This window comes from Sapajus apella, unplaced genomic scaffold, assembly GCF_009761245.1.
Source record: "Sapajus apella isolate SASKATOON/1434 unplaced genomic scaffold, GSC_monkey_1.0 scaffold68, whole genome shotgun sequence".
NCBI classification, from domain to species: Eukaryota; Metazoa; Chordata; class Mammalia; order Primates; family Cebidae; genus Sapajus; species Sapajus apella.
In genome coordinates this window covers 2,696,115-2,707,402 of record NW_022437008.1, presented here as the reverse complement: position 1 = coordinate 2,707,402, position 11,288 = coordinate 2,696,115, and the positions used below count along the sequence as shown (strand labels likewise).

The 11,288-nt window shown below is 45.1% G+C and overlaps 1 pseudogene; it reads left to right on the top strand.

The window, feature by feature from the left end:
• The window catches only part of LOC116530825, a 9,569-nt pseudogene extending 5,566 nt beyond the window's left edge, over positions 1 to 4,003 (top strand).
• The last annotated feature ends 7,285 nt before the right edge of the window (positions 4,004 to 11,288 follow it).

Genomic DNA, 11,288 nt, shown 5'->3' with positions numbered 1-11,288 from the left:
CCTCTTCTATGTAATTGACACAGACATATCATCTCATATATATATATATATTTTTTTTACCAGGGTAGCCCTGCAGGTGTAGCTGAGAACGAAAAGCTTCTATTTCACTTTAGAGACAGGGTCTTGCTTTGTTGTCCAGATTGTAGCAGTGGCACGGTCACAGCTCACTGCAGCCTCAACCTCCTAGGTTCAAGCAGTCCTCCCGCCTCAGTCTCCCAAAGTAGCTGGGGCTACGGTGGGTGCCGCACCATTTTTTGTAGAAACCTGGTTTTGCCCTGCTGCCCAGGGTGTTCTCTAACTCCGGAGCTCCAGCCATCCGCCCTCCTTGGCTGCAGGCCTTTCGGATCCCAATCGGGTGGAGGACTTCAACCTAAGGTCGGCCTGTGCCAGGGACAGCTGGCCTCCAACCCTCTATCCTGAGCCAACTGCCCGTGTCTGTTTTCTGGACATCTGTTTGTCTTTCTTTGCCCCTCTGATTTCACTTCTGCACTCTAGGAATGAACAAAAACACTTGTTCCTTCTCTTTGAAGCCACGGGCTTGGCAGAGCTATCAAATCATCTAAATGCCTGCCCTTGAGTATTCACACCTGGCTTTCCAGTGCTGGCTCCCTTGTCTTTGTCTGCTTTCTCATTACATTTGTTTGTCCCTGTCTTTGCATTTTTTTTCCCTTGTCAATTAAAAGAGTCAAACTCTGTAAAACACTTGAAGAGATTTATTCCGAGACAAATGTGGATGGCCGATGGCCCATGACACAACCCACAGGAGATCCTGAGAACCATGTGCCCGACGTTGCCAGGCCACACCTTTTTTTTTTTTTTTTCTTGAGAGGGAGTCTTGCTCCATCCCCTAGGCTGGAGTGCAGTGGTGTGATCTCTGCTCACTGCACCTGCAACCTCCCAGGTTCAAGTGATTCTCCTGCCTCAGCCTCCTGAATAGTTGGGACTACAGGCATGCACCACTCCACCCAACTAAGTTTTGCCTTTTTATTAGAGATGGGGTTTTGCTATGTTGGCCAGGCTGGTGTAAAACTCCTGATCTCAGGTGATCCACCTGCCTCGGCCGCCCAAAGTGCTGGGATTACAGGTGTGAGCCACAGCACCTGGCCCACCACTTAGTTTTATACACTTTAGGGAGACATAAGGCATCAGTCAATACATGTAAGATGAACATTAGTTCCATCCAGAAAAGCAGGACACATGGAAGCCATGGCGTTTCCAAGCCATAGGGGGATTCAAAGAGTTTCTGACGGGCAATTGGTTGAGTTATCCATAGAAAGGAATGTCTGGGTTACCATAAGGGGTTGTGGAGACAAAGAAAGGAAGGAAGGGAAGAAAATGTAGAGAGATCCTGTGGACTCTACCCAGTTTCCTCCAATACTAACATCTTACAAAGCTCCAGTCCAATACCACAACCAGGATATTGATATTGATACAATCCACCCATCATATTCAGATATCCTGTTTTTCTTCCACTGGGTGTGTCCAGATAGCAGCAGACTTCAGATAAAATAGATTGTAAAATCTTTTTTTAAATCAGACTTAAAGGTCTGTTCTATCAGTAATTCCAAAAGGAATGGGGGTATGATGAGGCATGTCCCACTCCCTCTTGTGATTATGGCCCGAACTAGTTTTTCAGCTTAACTTTGGAATGCCCTTGGCAGAGAGGACGGGGTCCATTCAGATGGTTGTGTGTGGGGGGGGTGCTTATAATTTTATTTTTGGTTTATACCTTGAATATTACCGCTTCTGTTTTTTTTTTTTTTTCTTTCTTTCTTCTTTAGAGACAGGGTGTCACTGTCTCTGGACCCAGGCTGGAGTGTAGTGGTGAGATGACAGTTCATTGTAAACTCAATCCTGTGGGCACTAAGGTTCCTCCTGCTTCAGCTCTGAGTAGTCCCTAAGTAGCTGGAGCTGCAGGCACCCACCACCATGTGCAGATAATTCTTTTTTTTTTTTTTTTTTTGGTAGAGATGGGGGTCTCACTGTGTTGCCCAGGCTGGTCTTAAATTCCTGGCCTCAAGCTGTCATCCCACCTTGGCCTCTCAAAGCACTAGGATTACAGGTGTGGGCTACTGCACCTGGGCACCTCCCTCTGTTTTTTGTTCATCTGTGCCTCAGATGAGCTGTCTCTAGCTTTCATATTGTTATATGAATATGATATTTATTCGTTTACCACTTAATGAGGTATTGTTAGTTTGCTGTTGAAAAATCGGAATTACAGACATGTTTTTCTTAACTACTGTTAATAATAGCATATATATATATATATATATAATTTATAGCTAATATATACTCAGCACTTCCTGGCTCCATTCTAAACTCTTCTCATGTAAATATGTTTTTATTTTTTCTCCCTAGCAACTCTGTTAGGTAGTTGACTGGTTATTGGCTGACATTTTATGGATGAAAGAACTGTGGCACAGAGAGGTGATGAATGAAACATGAGCTCACACAGCTTGTAGATGCGGAATGGGAATTTGATCCCAGGCTCCCTGGGTTATTACTGGTAATACTCTGCCATCTCTCATCTGTATGACTGAATCTGTACCATCCAGAATAGCCTACATGTTTTTGTTTGTTTTTGTTTTTGTTTGTTTGTGTATGATCACAGCTCACTGCAGCCTTGACCTCCTGGGCTCAAGCGATCCTCCCACCTCAGCCTCCCAAGTAGCTGGGACTAACCCTAGACTTCTTAGTTTTGTAAGCTCATAAATTCTCCATTGTTCAAGCCAGCATGAGTTGAGTGTTTGGTTATTTACCACCAAAAGTGTCTGATAGATACCATGAGGCTGAAATAAAATTATATGTCTCCAAAGACTGAAGAACTAAAAGGAAAATTAGTAATGGCAGGAAGAATGGAGTGCTGTGGATTGGCTGGAGGAAAGTGCCAGATGCAAATTATTGACAATCAGTGATTCAGCTCTGAGCGCCACAATGCAGATTACTGAACTTGAGTTATATACAATAAAAAATTCAATTTAATGCTGTCCCAGTAGAAAGGTGTCTTGTGACCCACTGCTTGAGACCCCTAGTCTGTTACAAACACTACTTCAGGAATTTAAGAAATAACAAAAAGCTTTGGAGAACATATTTGTGAGTGTAAGTCAAACATGATCTAGGAACTGGATCACTCATACATTCCTGGTGGGAATGGAAAAATGGAGCAGCCATTCTGAAATACAGTTTGGCTGTTTCCTGTAAAATGAAATATGCAACTCCTAGTCAGCCCAGAAAGGTATGCCTGGATATTTATTCCAGAGCAAAAGAAAAAAAAAGAAAATATTGATAAATTTAAATATTCCAACGATTACCTCCTCAGTTCCCATGCTCTCTCCAGTGATAATGAACTCACTATTAATCAGTTTGGGACACATCCTTGCACACTTTTATACATGTTTAAACATTTTATATATTACCCATGTTTTATATATTTGCATAATACATGCATAGCTTCCAAGGAAATCTGTCTGATTGTTTTAATTACAGTTTTTACTTTGACATAATTGTGGATTCACATGCAATTGTAAGAGAGAATGCAAAGAGATGGGCGTGGGTCCTGGCAGTGGTGGGGTGGGTGGCTTTGGGTCTGTCGGAGGGGGCAAGCGCGCAGTGGTCCTGGCAGCGCCCTGTTGTTCTGCAGCTTCTTCGGGGGTGAGGTTTTCCAGAATCACTTTGAGCCAGGCGTCTATGCGTGTGCCAGGTGTGGCCATGAGCTGATCTCCAGCCTCTCATAGTATGCATACTCATTCCCCTGGTGGGCGTTCACCAAGACCATCCACTCTGACAGCGTGGCCAAGTGCCCGGAGCAGTCATCCTGAAGCCTTGAAGGTGTCCTGTGGCAAGTGTGGCAACGCGTTGAGCCTCGAGTTCCTGAAAGTGGCCCCAAGCTGTGGCCATCGGGATTCTGAGTGAATATTCAGCAGCTCACGGAAGTTTGTCCCTAAAGGCAAAGAAACTTCTGCCTCCAAGGGCCACTAGGTGGGCAGCCCACATCCACCCTAGATGGCCATGGCACTAAGGCCACACACTGGCCATTCTACCACGGATTTAGAGTCCTGGACGTTGAGACAGGAAGGCAGGGCATGGTGACTGAAACATCAAGGAGGTTCCCAAGGCCCCAGCTCTGAACAAGATCTTGTTTCTTGGAAAAGTCACTTATTTGCTAATGGTTCCTGCCTTCTGTCAGGACAGGCCTGGGCTGTGTGGTCACGCTGTCAGCTGACTTAGCCCCTGCTCATTTGATAAGGCGTCTCAGGAGGTATGCTCTGGGCGTAGCTGGTCTTTGAATGATGTTACCACCTGACCTTCTCTTCTCGGCCCTGCCTCTGGACTCACCCCTGTGGGGCCCACTTCCAAGACAGACTTTCATCCTCACCAAAGCTTAGGCCCACATCTCCCAGGCTGCTTACGAGACAGAATGGAAATGGAGGCTGCCCCTGACAGCCCTGGTCGCCACATGATCCGCTGTGGCTAAACCCTTCCAGGCCAGCGAAGTGGTGATGGTCCGTGAGCCACTAGAAAAGCAGGCTGACAGGGCAGACCCTTGGCCTCTCATCTAAGAGGAGAGAAACCTAAAGCCTGTTTTACAATCTGTGCAGAAGTAGCTTGGCCCACTCTGGCTTAGGCAAGTGGCTGTCACTTCATTATTTTAATCAGCACAAGGCTGGGGCCCTGCAGTTCACCTGCAGACAGGTCCCCAAGATGTGACTGTGTCTTACTGTTCATGCTCAAAGGTCTTTTGTCATAGGGGAAAGTAGGCGATACTGAAATCGCCCCCCATCTTAAGCATCATAAGTAGCTACTTTCTGGAGTAATCAGGTGGAAGTCAACAAGCAAATGAAATGTGAAAAGAAAAAGAGTGGGAGGAAGGAAGGAGGGGATGGAAGGAAGGAGGGAGTGAGTGAGTGAGGGCGGGAGTTAGACACTGGGTACCCTTTACCCAGTTTCCCCGAATGGTAACATCTTGCAAAAACTATGGTACTATATCACATCCAGAATATTGACATTATGTATTAGTCCGTTCTCACACTGCTATAAAGATGCTACCTGAGACTGGGTAATTTATAAAGGAAAGAGGTTTAATTGACTCGCAGTTCTGCATGGTTGGGGAGGCCTCAGGAAATTTACAGTCATGACAGAAAGGAAAGCAGTCACCTCTTACATGGTGGCAGGAGAGAAAGAGAGCGAAAGAAGACAGAGGAACTTCCAAATACCTAAAAAACCATCAGCTCTTGTGAGAACTCGCTATCATGAGAATAGCATGGGGGAACCGCCCCCCACAGTCCAATCCAATCACTTCCCAGCAGGTCTCTTCCTCAACACCTGTGGATTACAATTCAAGATGAGATTTGGGTGGGGACACAAAGCCTAGCCAGATCACACTGATACAGACAAGATACAAAACACTCCACCATACCACAAGATCCCTCATGTTGCTCTTTCAATAGCCACATCCACTCCTCTCCCTTCCTTAACCTCTGACAACCCCTAATCTGCTATCTATTTCTATAATTTCTTCATTTCAAGAATGTTGAAATGGAAACACACCAGCCTGGGTAACAAAGTGAGACGGGCTCTCTGGGGAAAACAAGAAAATTCGCCAGGCCTGGTGGCACGCACTTACCACAGGTCGCTGTCATACCAGCTACTTAGGAGGCTGAGTGGGAGGAGGGCTTGAGCCTGGGAGATGGAGGCTGCAGTGAGCAGCGATTTTGCCACCACTATGCTCCAGCTTGGGTTACAGAGCGAGACCACGTCCAAAAAAAACCAAAAACAAAAAGTGACCTCTGCTCTGCAAAAGGTGCTGTTGAGAGAATGAAAAATCTACCACCCTAGCAATCGGGTTGGTTACTGGATCATCCTGCTGGAATGGAAGCTCTAATAGTGGTGTGGTGGTGGGGGGTGTCTTCCATTTGTCCCTCCTTATCTACTGTCCCTGCTTCTCCACCCTGCTGTGGGCCCCAGGTAGAGGGGAGAGGAGGAAGTCAGGGTGTTTGTTCCCCAGGGCTCTTCCCTATGGAGGCGGCCACTACAATTGGGCTGTTTCCTCCATGAATCTAAATGACTCTTCCCCAAGTCAGGCGACCGCATGCACACCCTCAGCCCTCTCCTCTTCCTTCAGGCCTGTGGATGAGGCCCCTTCCCCATGCTGGCCCCAGGAGCTTGCCCTAGCTCTTGTCATTTGCCTTCACTATCCAGTCGCGTTATAAAGGCTTCTGGTATCAACCCCACCTCAAATTATCCTAAATTGACGGGGCCATCTGTTTCCTGCTGGGCCCTAACTGATACACTATAATTAAAGATGTGTGAGAATGCAAATGAGAGATAATGGTAAGACATAAAAAGCCGGCTACCAAACTGTATACAGCATGGTTCCAGTTTGGGTGAAATTGCTCACAGAAAGGAAAACAAAAGGAGGAACAGTGACAAATTGTTAAGAAATATTTACCTCCAGGAGGTGAAATACAAGACTTACTTTAACTCTGCAAGTTGTATGTTTCTGTATTGATGAAATCTTTTACAAGGAGCAAGTGTTACTTTGGTAGTCAGAAAACATATGCACAAATAAACACATGGAAAATTCCTAGGTATTGGGATGAATTGTTCCAGAAGTGGGATGCGGGATGAGAGGAGGATGGTGAAGTTATAGGTGATGTTTTTTTTTTTCTTTTATGCTTTTGTGTATTTCTCTCTCTCTCTCTCTTTTTTTTTTTTTTTTTTAAATAAAGATGGGGTTTAACCATGATGGCCAGGCTGGTCTTGAACTCCTGACCTCAGGTGATTCACCCACCTTGGCCTCCCAAAGTGTTAGGATTACAGATGTGAACCACCACACCCGGCCGCTTTTGTGTATTTTTCAAGCTTTATCCACTGAACATGTGTGGCTGATTTTATCTGAAAAGCATTTTATGTTTAACAAAAAGAGATGGTTTGAGACAGACACAGAGACCCGGGTCAGGATGCTTGTTGGAAAAATGAATGAGAAAGATGGATGAGAAAGATGGAGTCACATAAAGCCAGAGACAGAAAGACACAGGAAGGAGAGAGAGAGAGAGAGAGAGAGAGAGAGAGAGAGAGAGAGAGAACAAAAAGCAAGACATAGGATGAGAACCTGAAAAAAAATAAGGGCAGTTATGGCATAGTGAACAAGCTTTGAAACTGGGCGGTGTGTGGGTTCAAGCCCTACCTCTGCCATTTTTAGCTGTGTATCTTTTTAGTATTATTTATATTGCTCAGTGTATTGTACTAGAAACTAATACAATGGGACTATAAAAACTCGATTAGACTAATAAATTACTCTAGCTTTTTTTTTCTTTTTATAGTTACACACACAGTTTATTCAGCATCCTCAAGGAAAATCAGAGCCTCCCAGCCGCCTTCATTTACTGTCTACATTTTCCCCTAACGCAAGCACACCCACAAAGACTAATAAAATGGCATAGTTGCAGGCCAAAAGTGTCAATGGCTGATTTCTTAAAATGTCCCACCTGAGGCCAGGACCTACATGCATTGCTCACTATATATACATGTATATACATACATATATACACACACATATAGTGCTTATTCTGTTCTTTTTTCATTTTATTGCATTTTAGTTTTTGGGGTACATGTGAAGAACATGAAAGATTGTTGCATAGGTACACACATGGCAGTGTGATTTGCTGCCTTCCTCCCCATCACCTACATCTAGAATCTTTCCCCAACTCCCCACCCCCCACCATCCCTCCCCTGTTTCCCCCCAACTGACCCCAGTGTGTAGTGCTCACCTCCCTGTGTCCATGTGTTCTCATCGTTCAACACCCGCCTGTGAGTGAGAACATGCGGTGTTTGAGCTTCTGCTCTTCTGTCAGTTTGCTGAGAATGATGGTTTCCAGGTTTTCCATGTCCCTACAAAGGACACAAACTCATCATTTTTGATGGCTGCATAATGTTCCATGGTGTATATGTGCCACATTTTCCCTGTCCAGTCTATCATCGATGGGCATTTGGGTTGGTTCCAGGTCTTTGCTATTGTAAACAGTGCTGCGATGAACATTCGTGTGCACGTGTCCTTATAGTAGAATGATTTATAATCCTTTGGATATATACCCAGTAATGGGATTGCTGGGTCAAATGGAATTTCTATTTCTAGGTCCTTGAGGAATCGCCACACTGTCTTCCACAATGGTTGAACTAATTTACACTCCCACCAACAGTGTAAAAGTGTTCCTATTTCTCCACAGCCTCTCCAGCATCTGTTGTCTCCAGATTTTTTAATGATCGCCATTCTAACTTGCGTGAGATGGTATCTCAATGTTGTTTTGATTTGCATTTCTCTGATGACCAGTGATGATGAGCATTTTTTCATATGTTTGTTGGCCTCATGTATGTCTTCTTTTGTAAAGTATCTGACCAAAACAGAGATATAGACCAATGGAACAGAACAGAGGTCTCGGAGGCAACACAACATATCTACAACCATCTGATCTTTGACAAACCAGACAAAAGCAATGGGGAAAGGATTCCCTGTTTAATAAATGGTGTTGGGAAAGCTGGCTAGCCATGTGCAGAAAGCAGAAACTGGACCCCTTCCTGACACCTTACACTAAAATTAACTCCAGATGGATTAAAGACTTAAACATAAGACCTAACACCATAAAAACCCTAGAAGAAAATCTAGGCAAAACCATTCAGGACATAGGTGGAGGCAAGGACTTCATGACCAAAACACCAAAAGCATTGACAACAAAAGCCAAAATAGACAAATGGGACCTAATCAAACTCCACAGCTTCTGAACGGCAAAAGAAACAGTTATTAGAGTGAATCGGCAACCAACAGAATGGGAAAAAATTTTTGCAGTCTACCCATCTGACAAAGGGCTGATATCCAGAATTTACAAAGAACTAAAACAGATTTACAAGAAAAAAACAAGCCCATTCAAAAGTGGGCAAAGGATATGAACAGCTGTGCATCTTTGAACAGTTCCTTTACTTTACTGGGCCTGTTTCCCATCTGTAAAATAAGTAACAGAACATCCCTTTTGTTTCTTTCTTTTTTTTTTTTGAGACAGTCTCTCACTCTGTCACCCAAGCTGGAGTGCAGTGGCACAACCAGAGCTCACTGCAGCCTCAACCTCCCAGACTCAAGGGATCCTCCCATCTCAGCCCCATGAGTAGCTGGGACCATAGGTGGGTGCCGCTGTCAGAGGGATTTGAACCCAAGTGACTCCATGTTGAGTGAGGGCTAGGGAAATGAGGCTGGGACTTGCTGGGCTACATTCCCAGAAAGTTAGGTATTCCTAGTCTCTAGATGTTTATGGTTAAGGGAACCAATTGATAACGTTTACTAAACAGACTCAGGCTCAGGAATGTCCTGAAATTCCGATATCTTGAGAAGCATCCTTAATTTTGCTTTAAAGATAGGAATATTGGTTCTTGCAAAATACAGTAATTAAGAAATTTAATCCTTTATCACAAACCCTTGAGCACAGCACATCTCCCCATGATTTTTTTTGGTTATTCTATATATAAACAAGCATGGTACCCAGGGTGGCCCATTCCTCCACTTTCAGGAACACCCTACTCTGTCTATGGAGTAGCTGTTCTTTCACTACGTGCTTTTTTTCTCATTGTCAGCCAGGCTGGAGTGCAGTGGTACTATTTTGGCTCATGGCAACCTCTGTCTCCCAGGTTCAAGCAATTCTCCTGCCTCAGCCTTCGGAGTAGCTGGAACTACAGGTGTGCACCACCACACCTGGCTAATTTTTTTTGTATTTTTAGTAGAGACAGGGTTTTGCCACATTGGCCATGCTGGTATCGAACTCCTGACTTCAAGTGATCCACCTGCCTCGGTCTCCCAAAGTGCTGGGATTACAGGTGTGAGCCACCACACCTGGCCACCACTTTACTGTTCTAAATGAACTTGCTTTTGCTTTGCACTGTGGACTCCCCGAGATTCTTTCTTGTACTAGACCTAAGAACCCTCTCTTTGGATCCGGAGTGGGACCCTTTTCCAGTACCACCACCATGCCCATCTAATTTTTTTTTTTTTTTTTTTTTTTTGAGATGGAGTTTCGCTCTTGTTACCCAGGCTGGAGTGCAATGGCGCGATCTCGGCTCACCGCAACCTCCGCCTCCTGGGTTCAGGCAATTCTCCTGCCTCAGCCTCCTGAGTAGCTGGGGTTACAGGCACGCGCCACCATGCCCAGCTAATTTTTTGTATTTTTAGTAGAGACGGGGTTTCACCATGTTGACCAGGATGGTCTCGATCTCTTGACCTCGTGATCCACCCGCCTCAGCCTCCCAAAGTGCTGGGATTACAGGCTTGAGCCAGCGCGCCCGGCCCCATCTAATTTTTTTAATCCCTTATTTTTTGTAGAGACAGGGTCTCACTGTGTTGCCCAAGCTGGTCTTAAACTCCTGGCCTCCCAAAGTGCTGGATTACAGGCCTGAGCCACTGTGTCCAGTCTTACATCATCTTTGACAATGAAATTGTCACCTGTAAACAGAGTTCTTTCCCTACTCTGCATTGGTTGCAAAGAAAGAACACCCAATTGGAAACAAAAAGGCAAGCAGGTGTTATTCCTGACTAGGATGGGGAAGGGGAGGACTCTTGCTCTAAAGACACCTTATTGGTTATTCTATATATAAACAAGCATGGTACCCAGGGTGGCCCATTCCTCCACTTTCAGGAACACCCTCCTCTGTCTATGGAGTAGCTGTTCTTTCACTACGTGCTTTTTTTCTCATTGTCAGGCATGGTGGCTCACGCCTGTAATCCCAGCACTCTGGGAGGCCGCAGTGGGTGGACCACCTGAGGTCAGGAGTTAGACACCAGCCTGATCGACATAGTGAAACTGCATCTTAACTAAAAATATAAAAATTAGCTGGGGGTGGTGGCACATGCCTGTAATCCCAGCTACCTGGGAGGCTGAGGCAGAAGACTGGCTTAAACCCGGGAGGCAAAGGTTGTAGTGAGCCGAGACGGTGCCACTGCACTCCAGCTTGGGCCACAGAGGGAGACTCAACAAGAGCAAAACTCCATCCAAAAAAAAAAAAAAAACCCCATAAATAAGTAAAAAGCAAAGATGCCTTATCACCCAGCTGTGGAGAGCTGGGAAATTTTAAGGAGTTAGATGTGGGGTGGGGAGGTATGTCAGCATGAGCAGGGAGTAACTCCAGATGCAGGTGCAGATCATAAACACCCCTCTTCACATGATGTATGTTCAGCAATTGGCGAATGTATTTTCCTCCATGGGGGGGGTGGTTAGCATAATTATATGTTAATGATCTAAAGGTAACCCTGG